We start from the raw sequence: 11,843 nt of genomic DNA on the forward strand, positions 1-11,843 counted from the left end.
CCGCCTTCCCGTCGCTCCTTTAACACGAAGGACTCGGCTCCGAAAATCCAATAATGGCAGGACTATTGGTGTTGTAATTCACCAAAATTGTACCATACCCAAGCAGTAGTTATCCTCATACAAGATCACCATCCCCAGGAAGATAATGATGGGATTTTGTATTTTGGCCCTATAAAAGCTAGCGAAGGGCCAGCGCAAAAAAAGAACCGAGAAGAGACAAAAAAGGAGGGAACCCAGAAAGCAGAGGAAGAGAAAACGCAAAAATCAGAGAGGGGAAAAACAGAAAACAGAAAAAACCAGAGAGACAAAAAACACAAAAAAAAAAAAAACAAAGGAAGAAACCAGAGAACAGGGAGGAAGCAAGAGAGGATAAAGGCAAAAAAAAGAAGAAGCAACAACAGAAGAAAGAGAGAGAAGCAGAGAAGGATCGTTGTAAAGGGGCTACCCAATCCGCCAGACGCACCATCGCCATCAGCTTCGCCTCCAGCAACAACTAAACCAGGTTCTTCTCCCTTGTTTGCATTTTAATTAACTTCTCACTGTGCAAGCATGCATGAATTATAACGCACGCATGCTTGCCTGGTTGTTGTTGCCAGCTTGGTCACCGGGCTGTACAAGTAATCGAGCTAGGTAGGCTGGATTAAGCCCGGTGTTAATGGCCGGGCTAAATCCAGCCTAAAAAAAGGGAGTTGTTGAGATTGGTTTAGGCATATACCTCGAATTCTATTAAACAATTATCTTAATCTAATAATTTAAATTTTTATATGAAATCTTGTAATATAATTTAGTCAAAAAATCATTTTAATCTAATAATTTAAATTATTAGGTGATGCTCCAATATATGATTTATATTATTTTCTAATACATATCCTTAAGTGAAAGTCATTTGGGTTTGAAACTTACACAGACCTATATTATCTTGTGCTTGATTTTTTATCAAATAAATGAGGGTGGTGAAATTTAAACTCGTGACCTTCTGATCATTAAGGCTTTGATATCATGTCAAATAATCATTCTAACTCAAAAGCTTAAGCTAAGGTAGAGCTTCGATTATCTAAGTTTCCAACCCAATCCGCATCTAAATAGCATATAAGAGGTGGGCTAATATTTTTCTAGATTGAGATGACATGAAAAATTATGTTCTTAAGGTAACATAACAACCATTTTGTGGCAGTCAAGTAATTTATAGAAGGGTAGTGCATGAATTGTGATAGCTTGTTGACTGCGAAGCTGATGTCAAGTTGAGTGAGTGAAAGATATTGCAATGCATCAATTACTCAGCGATATTCGGTGGGATAGACAATTGTTGATCCATCATTTAACTGTAAAGAGACCGAAATTGATCGAGTCTTTGTATGATGCTTACAACCAAATAAAAGTCATTGCTAGTAATAATTAAGTCATCAACATTACCCAGTGATATTTGATGGCAATGCACCAATTACTCGGTGATATTCAGTGGGATTGACAATTGTTGATCTATTATTTAATTGCAAATAGAACGAAGTTGATAATAGAGTGGTGACATCCTTGGATCTATTCATGCAAGTTTTGGCTAGAAGATCTCTAATGTATTTATGTTGAGTGAGAAACAACCCATTTTTGGTAGGAATAACCTCAAATCCAAGAAGGAAATGTAAGGGTCCCAAGTCCGTGAGAGAGAATTTCTTCCCAAGTTTTTGTACGATGCTTATAACCAAATAAGAGTCATTGCTTGTGATAATTAAGTCATAAACATTATCGGAAAATATGCAGTAGTTGACTCAATAAACATATATAAATAATAAAGAATCAAACTTAGTATTTTAAAAACTAAATTCCAGTAGGGCTTGTTTGAGGGCAAAGTACCAAGCACATGGTGCTTATTTAAGATTATAAATTGCTTTTCTAAGGTAGTAAACATGAACAAGTTTTAATTGATCTTGACCATCAGGAGGTTGTGTCATATATGCTTCTTCTATAAAATGACCATGAAGAAAAACATTATTAACGTCTAATTGTTGTAGAGGTCAACTGTGCATCACAGCAACAGATAAGACTATTTGAATGGTCACTGGTTTGACTACAAGACTGAAAGTCTGAGTGTAGTCTAATCCAAGTCTTTGATTAAAGTTTTTTACCACTAATTTGGCTTTAAATATGTTAGTTAATCCATCACCAATAGTTTTTTTATTGAGTTTATGGTATCAGAACCTTAATGACTAAGCGGTTAATAGTTCGAATTTCATCATCCCTATCTATTTGATAAAAATTAAGCATAAGATAATATGAGTCTATGTAAGTTTTAAGCCTAAAGGGCTTTCACTTGAGGGAGGTTTTAGAGAATAATATAAATCATATCTAAGACCTCACCTAAAAATTTAAGCTATTAGGTTGAGATGATTATTTGACAAACCCATTTGGCCTACTCTTTGGGCTAAGGGTGTGTTTGACAAACACACTCTTATGCCTTTTTCCTTTTTTTTTTTTTTTTAATATTGAGCCAAATTAAAGATATCAGAAAATTTTGAAAAAATTCAAGGACCCTCTTAAATTTATTTATGAGTCCCTCACATGTTTTTTTTTTATGACTTTACTTGGTATTGGGTTGCAAATTTATATTGTAAAAATATGAATATGATATAAATATATCTGTCTTTTCTTTTTTCTTTAAAGATAAAAAAAAGCTCCCTTATTGCAAAAATACAAAAAAAAAATGTTTTGCTTTCAATTTAAATTTTATTTATTTATGCACTGACGACAGAATCTGGAACATTCATATTCATTAATGCCAAAATTAGAAATACTCTTGGTATTCACTAATGTCAATGTTAGGAATATTGACAATAGAATTGAGAATTATTTTGAATCATCAATATTAATAGACATCAAAGTCAAGGATACATTACCTTTTTTTTATGTAATATTTATTAACTTTAAAGTTGAAAATATTTGTAGTTGAATATTCATTAGCACTAGAGTTAGGAATATTATAGGCAAACTATCAAAAGCATAATATAACAAATCAGTAGCAATTTAAGACAAAATTAGTAATGCATCTATTTCAAGTAGGATGTTTAAAAAGTGATAATATCTTCCTTTTCGCGTTATCAGTCATATACTATAGAATCTTTGTTAATCAGTTAGGACTTCTAACAATCATAATATTAGGTGACGACTTATCAAATAAGATGTTTTTTCTTTAAAAAATAAGATGTCAGATATTTGTTTTTTCTCTTTAAAACATTAAGGTCGCCAACAAGATTGACCTAGAATTTGCAGTCTAACTTTTTAAACTTATGATCCGATTTATGGACTTTACTAGGTTTAATAACACTATTTTTTGAAAATATTTTTTCTATGATGTGACACGATCGACTTGACAAGTTCAAAGTCTACCTAGATGATGTGTGAAAACATGGATTAACTTTGAAAAAAATTTCAAGATGATATATTTGCTTTAATATTAAGATGACCACATAGTATATCAACTTAGGCTTCATAGTTTTACTTGTCAAATCCGTAACCTAGGTCATAGATTTCACTAAGTTTAATAACTTTATTTTTAAAAACTTATTTTTTCCTCGATGTGATTCAATCAACTTGAAGGGACCAAAATTTACCTGGATGATGTGTGAAAACATGTATTGACTTAAAAAAAATTCAACATAACATCATTTTTTTTTAATATTGAGATGATGACATATTAGATCTACTCGGGATTCGTGGCTTAACTCGTCAAACTTGTAATCCGGGTTCTGGACTATACTAGTTTTTAATAACATTTTTTTAAAAAATATTTTTCACATAATTACTTGATAACAAAAATAAATGCTCATAAAATTCTATTTAAGTAAATGACATGACATTTCTTTGAGACTATAATAATTTTATAAAAACTAATTTAAAATAAATTATAAAGATAAATTCAAAATCGATCTAGAAAATGATTTAAAAAAAAAAATAAATAATAAAAAAATAAAATCCTGCTTTCACTGTTTATATCAACATTGAAAGTAGGTGATTTGCATTCTTAAAGTTGTTAGTAATTCAAACCCATATATTTTTAGTGTTGCAAGTAATAGTAATAAGAAGCAAGTAGATCAAACCCATACATTTTTATTGAGTTAAAGTTGATATATCAATACTACATTAAAATCTAATAAGAATGATTCAAGTGATAAATTAAAGAGAATATGTTTATTTTAAAATCTTAATTTAAATTAATATATTTTTCTTAAATAAACTTTACTCATGAAAATATTTTAAATTTTAATCACAATATTAAAACAATAATTTATTAAAATATTTATAAGTATTTATGAAATGTATGATATTTTTTTTATCAGATCAGTTTATTTAATAATAATAATAATAATAATAATAATAATAATAATAATAATAATAATAATAAGAATAATAATAATAATAATAAGGGCTCCACCTACATTAAAACAGCATGCACAAAGAAAAACTAACTTGTACAAATCAATGCAATCTCCAACTATTACAAAGATTATGAATGATTTGTATAATTAAAATCTAACTAAGAAGGTATACATTTATTTACAAAACTTGTTCTTTTTATAATCTTTCTTAGATAGATAGGGAAATCATCTCTTCCAAACCTTATAATTTAAATTGGAATTTCTAGACTTCACTTCGTGCATTTATTTATGCTCTACATGGAGAAAAAAGGATGAAATATAAGTGTGATCCTTTCAGTTTGGCTTTTTGTTCAAATATGTTTATCTATCCCTCTAGTTTGATAAGGATATATATATATATATATATTGGGCCCTCAGTTTTTCTTAATTTCGTTCCTTTTGCTAATGTATCCGTTGATCTCTCCAGTAAAATATGGACTGGGTAGAAAACTGTCAAAGGGAGTTCTGCACAATAACATATGTATTTAATATTTCATTTTAATAGTTATATATTGTTGACTGTAATTTTTTGCTTATGATCATATACATGTTTCTTGATTGTAATTGAAAAACCTAGCACCTTGATTTTTCTAGCATTTTGGATTGTTTTCTTTAATTTGTATTACTTAGGTGGGGATAAATTAATCAAGTTATTCAAAATTAACTGAATCAAATGATTTTTTTAATTGTTTTAGATAATTTCAGTTAAAACATTAAATAAAGTTGATTCAATTTAGCTCTTTTTTTTTAAAAAAAGAAAAAACTAACTAAACAAAACTAAATTGAATATAAAAACTCATTAATTATAAACTAAAAGCCTCTATTAAACCAAAACATAACACAATTAAAAATCAATGAATTAAATTAAACTTATTTGATTTTTAAAAATACAAAACCGAATTAAACCAAACCAATTATTTTATCAATTTGGTTTAGTTATTCAGTTCAATGTGATTCAAAATTTTTAAAAGAGTTTTTTTTTTATTCTAACCAAATTGTTGAAACCGACGCGGACCTTTGCTAAATTAAAAATTAGAAATTTACACACATTAAAACCTAGGACCCAACGAGCTTTATCCAACACTAGCCAAGCCCCCCTCCTACGCCTGTCGGTTGTCAATCCTCAGGCAAATCATAATTTCGAAGAAGGATGGCCAATTTAATTTCTTCCTTGGTGCATTAGCATCACAGTTATAGCATCTGCAGATCACAATATCATACTTAAAATTAAACATCTCTTTTGGAATTTGTCTATAAAAAACAGTATTTGGAAGCAGAATCTTGCTTGCACAACCTAAAAAACCCAAGAAAAAGCATCACTTTTTGATATAATTCAGTGAAGAGTCAACAATCGGCATAGCTACAGCTTGAGCTGCTGGAGCCACCTTGAGATGGTTTTTGTTGTTTAATCTTCAATAGGGCTGATAAAAAAGGTTCTATTAAAGTCCAACTAATTAAATTGGACTTATTCGGTCTTAAAAAATATATTAAATCGAGACGAAACAAGTTGACACGTCTGGTTTAGTTATTCAATTCAATTCAATTTGGTTCGAAGTTTAAAAAACAAATCGATATGGTTGAATTGTTCTAGTCCAAGCTAAATTGTTTGAACCAATACTCACCCCAAAAAAAAAAAAAAAAAAAAAAGAGGTTTGAACCAAAACCCCCCCCAAAAAAAAAAAAAAAAAAAAGAGTGCCCGCTGGTAAAATTAAAAATTAAAAAGCTTGCATTCATTGGGGATTGGGCCTTACCAAAATTAATAAACTAGTAATAAATCCTAGGACCTAAGAAGCTTTGTCCAGCGTTAGCCTCAGAACCTATTCATGAATGTTGTCAAAATACCAAGCAAATCATAATTTTCAAGTTTTTGGTCGTGGAGTGATCATAGGATAAATTCAAGTTATTTATTTTTATTAAAATGATAATGTTTCATTTCTTTCTTAGCTTTGCCCTGATCAAGTTTATACTAGATTTGCCTAGTTCTTTAACTACCAACAAGTGCTCAAGATTTGGATCCTAAACTCCATATTAAAACTATCCACCATTTATGCCATATTTCTATGACCAAGATCTTTAATTACTCCATCACTTTAACCAAGGGATTCAAAACCAAACCAATAAAAGCTCCTCTACTTGTGAAATCTCTTATCTACTTATTAGACCATTCTATAACCTAATAAAACCTTAGAAAAAAGTGAGAAAGCTAACATTTTATATATGAATAGTTGAACGCTAATGGTACCCACTAACCAAAACCCGTTCTAAAATCTTGAATCCAATCAAAGCCTAATAATTCTTTGCAAGGGTTCTCTAAGCAATATCACAAAGTGGTTTATGTCTTTAAAAACTCAAACAAAAGGAAGCAACTTCATCTTTTGAAAAAATGAAGAAAATGAGCAGCTTTGTCTTTATAGAGGACTGCCCTTTATAAATAACATGTGATGTGGACCCATGAACAAGACAAATGGCATATCTCTTTCCAACTATTTAATTTTTTTTACAAAAAAAACCAACATTTTGCTTCTCCCTTTTTATGGACTCGTGTTATGCCTGTTTAAATTTCCATGAGCCAAGCCTCAATGACCTTGAAAAATGCACTGTCAATCTTCTATGCTTTAAGTCTTTTCAAAGTTTCGACAATAAAGATAATAAAGACTTAGGGGAAGGAACAGCTAAAGGACCTAAACTAAACAACCCTAGGCTCATGGGTCCAATCTTCGGAATGAATCCTTTATCCTTACATAAAGACTCTAAATCATTATGTTCACCAATTGTGTTCAGGGATCACTCTTTCACCAATTCCATGAAAAATGATCCACAAAGCCACTTTTTGAGAAGTCCATTCGGCCTAACTACGCGTCATCCTAGTCATCTTTCCAAACCTGCTCTTTAAGAGCTGGGCCTGGGACTTTCATGCTCGAGCCTATGAATCATGCAACCAAGAAGTTCTAACCTAGTACATGTCTACCACCTAGCAACATTTACCTAAGAACCCCACCAAATAAGGAACATATCAATACCATCAGAGCATGTTTTGCCTAGACCTATCCCCTGATCATGAATTAGAGAATTAGAGAAAGAATTAGAGGGTGAAAAAAGGAAAAAGAAAAGCATTCTTCTTTGCTACTTTTATTTCCTATATCTTTACCAAGTTAATTCCTTTTTTGCATATCACACATAACAATTGTATCCACTTTACTTCCCTTTACCTTGATAATATAAATATTTGAGAGTCTTCTAGACCCTGCAAAGAGTTTATTTTACTAGAGATTATGGACCTAAAAGCCCAATCACACTTGAAGCTCATCACTCTACCGTGAAAAAAACTCATGATTCTTCGGAGCAAATTTCATGTTTTGTTACAATTACTAGCATCTTCATTCCTTAATTATTAACGGCTTTAGCTTTGAAGGCCCCCTTGTTTTAGAGAGAGAGTTATTTTGCAAGTCTCGAGAGAGAATTCAGTTTCACCGATGTCCATTCCTAGTTTGCCCCACCTTTCTACTTATTTCGAAAAATAGCCAACATCATCCAAAGAATAATCCTAACATCTCTATACCAGCCCAAGCTCCTAATCACTAGGGCCTCAGCCTAACCATTTATTAATGAAACTCATCGATTTTTTTAATGACCTGGGACCCCGACTCTTGTTTACAAACATGTATAGTTTCAAACATGTATAGTTTAAAAGGTTTATAAACATGTATAGTTTAATGGTTGTGTATGTTGTATAGTGTTTTTTTCTTTCTTTTCAAAACTTCCGAATAAAAATCATAGCTAGAACTGCATCTTCTTTTATAGTTAAATATTATGGAAATATTATTATTGGAGACTTTAAGTATATTGGAGGAATGAGACATTAACATTAGTTAATTCTTCTTCTTCTTTTCATTTAAATGAATGTTGAATCATGTTTGTTATTGTTTAATGAATTAAATTTTTACAAACTTTCTTAAATTTATCCATTTTTTTTCATAACTTTTAAATCTTTTCTTTGTAAAAAACAGTTATTGTTTTTAAATAAATATAAATGACTTGTTTAACCCAAATTTGACAGGATAAAATTAGGGTTAATATGTGTTTGACTTCTTCTTTTGATATACAGTCTCATTATGAGAAGGATAGCCATAATCCAAGATACTCAATTTTAATCAATTGCTAAATTTGGTTACCTGTTAGTACTTAATTACGATGTATAGATTACGAATTAATTTAGATTTATTCTCTCAAATTTAGTTTGTATAGAATAGGGTTATTGTAGATAAATTATTACAAAATCCTGGTTCATCATTTAAGATTATGGAACAAATCACTAGAATTATTATAAATCTTTAAATTTGTATAAATTATATACACGACAATCTAATTAATGAAACCCAAGAAAAAGAACCACTTTTTGAAATAATTTAGTGATCTGACCAAGCCAAGATGATTTTTGTCATTTAATTTTCAGTAGGGCTTTATTAGCCGGATATGAGAGCAAAATTAATGCATATGCTAATAACTAGTTCATTAATTAATTACAAAGTCAATCATGCTTACAAAGATAATTCACACCCCCACTTCATTTGTGCACTAAATTCACATAAATATAAGAATTAAACATATTAATATGTCATAAAATCAGCTCCACTAGACAGATAATGAAGATTCTTAAACACTAAAAAACGCCTAAACAACTATCACTAACGTTTAATAAATACCCAGTCTAGATAGACACCACCTGTATCATTCATTCATTCTCTCCCCCTGTTAGCTCTCCTCGTAGTTGTAAGATTTGAATAAGAGATTAACTTAAAAAAAACTGATTAATAAGTTATTTGATTAAACTAAGGCCACACGAATTAATTGAAATCAATTATTTTTATTAAAGCAAAAAATAATATTATCTTTTTTAGGATCATCTAATCAAGTTTAAATTAGGTTTGATTGAGCCTATTAAATTACTAAAAACTTGATTAAATCAATCGAGTTTTACTAAAATAATATCTTGTTTGATTTAATTAAAAATCTAAATGTTGATTTTTTTTAATCTTTTAGGGGATAAGCCCATTTTGACTACTATGCTCTTCTCTTATGCATAATATATAAAAAGACAATCAAAGAATATATATACAGAGAGAATCAAGGAATAAACCCAACAAAGAAATGTTGTAAGAACTAAAAACATGCAAGTATCTTAATGGCTAGGGCCTCAGCCAAACCACATGTCAACGATAGGCTCAACCATTTTTCTAGATGCCCGAGACCCATAGCCTAGCTCATCAATAAATATATATAGTTTATTAGTTGTGTATTTGATAATCAAAACTATATAGTATTTTCTTTCCTCCTTTTATTTTCTAAACTCCCCAAGAAAATTATAAGTAGAAGTGCATCTTATTATTAAAAAAATAAATCTAAAAGGAATAATTCTTTTATTGCAGCATGTAAGGTAATTCATAAGTAATACTATTACTTCATTGTCCGTAGAGTTAAAAATAATAATTAAAGGATGAGTCAAAGGATATTTTAATATTTTTTTATGGTTTTTTTTGTTATACTCTATTTGGATTAAGAGCAAATTAGTATTTTTATAAATAATAATAATAATAAAATAACTAATTATGCATGTGTCCTCTTAGGTTACGTGGGTTAGTCAAGTTAACCTGAGTTGCTTTGAATTTTTTTATTGTTTTTATTTTTCAATTTCATCATTTGATGTTAAATTATTAGATCTTGAGATTTCTTAGTTTTTATGTTTTTTTTTTATTCTACAGGGTTATTCCTAGTTACAGGTTCATAAGATTAACCTAAGGTAATTCATTTTTTTATTCGATAATTTTTTATTTATTTAACATAGATTTTGTTTTTATGTCATTTTTTTTTAAAATAGTTTTTTTTACCTTCGTCTCATGTTGCGAGTGGTGGGCTAGTAGAATGAACCCGGGTTAACTCGAGTTTTGTTTCTTAGTTAATTTTTTCATTTTATATTAGTTTTATAGGGCTTTGAGCTTTTTTATTTTTTTATTTTCTTGCTCTGGAATTATCCTGAGTCACAGAGTTAATCAAGTTAATTCAAGTTCACTCAAGTTATCATTGTTTGAATATTTTTTTATGTTAGAAAAAATAAGCTGTCAATGCAAGGAAAAAAATCTAGTTTTTCTAGCTAAATATTGTGGAAAGATAGTTGCTAGAAACTTCAAATATATTGGAAGAATGAACATTAATATTTGTTAATCCCTCTTTTCACTTAAATAAGTGTTTGTTGTGTTACATTATGTGATTCAATTAATTATATTATTTATAAGCTTCTTTAATTTTATACATGTTTTAGTAACTTTTTGGGAAAAAAAATTAATGCTTCTTGGTAAAAATAAAGCAGTCAAATCCATTGCCTTCCCCGAACGTATCCGGATAAAAATTAGGGATAAAAATTAGGGTCAATATGCATTAACTAATTTTCAAGAACATTCCCAGCCTGAAACAGATAACCACAACCTGAAAACTCATCGATTGCCAACTTTGTTTACTTATTAGTACTCGCAATATATGCAGAGTAGTTTAGATTTATTCTTTCAAATTTAATTTGTGTAGAATGGTGTTAATTATGGGGTTCATCAGTAGAAGTATTAAAAATTATTAAATTTGTATATATTATCAATATCATATTTAGAATGTGAATCTTTTCATATTTAATAGCATAATTATAATTATGAAATAATATAATTAATAATGAATCAATCATAGAATAATATGGAGAGATTTAGAGTGATATTGAGGTTTTTGGGTTTGGTTTATGATTTTAGGTAATGAACCAGATCTATGTAACAATCTGTCGTTTTTCAAACTCTACAAATCGTTGTTCGAAAATCATAAATTACAACTGGAGAGCTTTCGGTTTGAATTCAGGAATCAAACTTTGCCACCACGGGAGGAAAAATGAAAAGCAAACACATACTTTCATACAATGTTCTACGGATTTATCTTCAGGAAGACAGAAGATTTCAAGTGTTTCGCTATTCTTGTTGAACAAGAGCAAATGCCAAGACCACTCCAAGCACAAAGTAAATGCAATAACGTCGGCATCAATTGAATGACCGGTCAAGCTTACAAATTATTGTAACCTAATTTTGGATTCACTAAAATTTTCTCGAATGTTATTTTTTTTTATTATTCATAACAAGACAAAAATATAATAAATAAAAAAAAAAGAAAAAAAAAGTTTAAAATATATTTTCTCGAGTCAACCGCATCTTTCGATCAAAATCGAGTCCACCAGGTCAATACAGGTTAAATGATGTCGACCGGGATAAAAAATGAGTTTCAGGCCGTTTCGGGTCAAAACCGTTATTTTCGGTCAAAACCGAGTCCACTGGGTCAATATGGGTTAAACTATGTCGATCGGGATGAAAAATGAGTTTCGGGCCAAAATCATCATTTTCAATCAAAACCGA

The sequence above is a fragment of the Populus euphratica genome, unplaced genomic scaffold, assembly GCF_000495115.2.
Source record: "Populus euphratica unplaced genomic scaffold, PopEup_1.0 scaffold335.1, whole genome shotgun sequence".
NCBI classification, from domain to species: Eukaryota; Viridiplantae; Streptophyta; class Magnoliopsida; order Malpighiales; family Salicaceae; genus Populus; species Populus euphratica.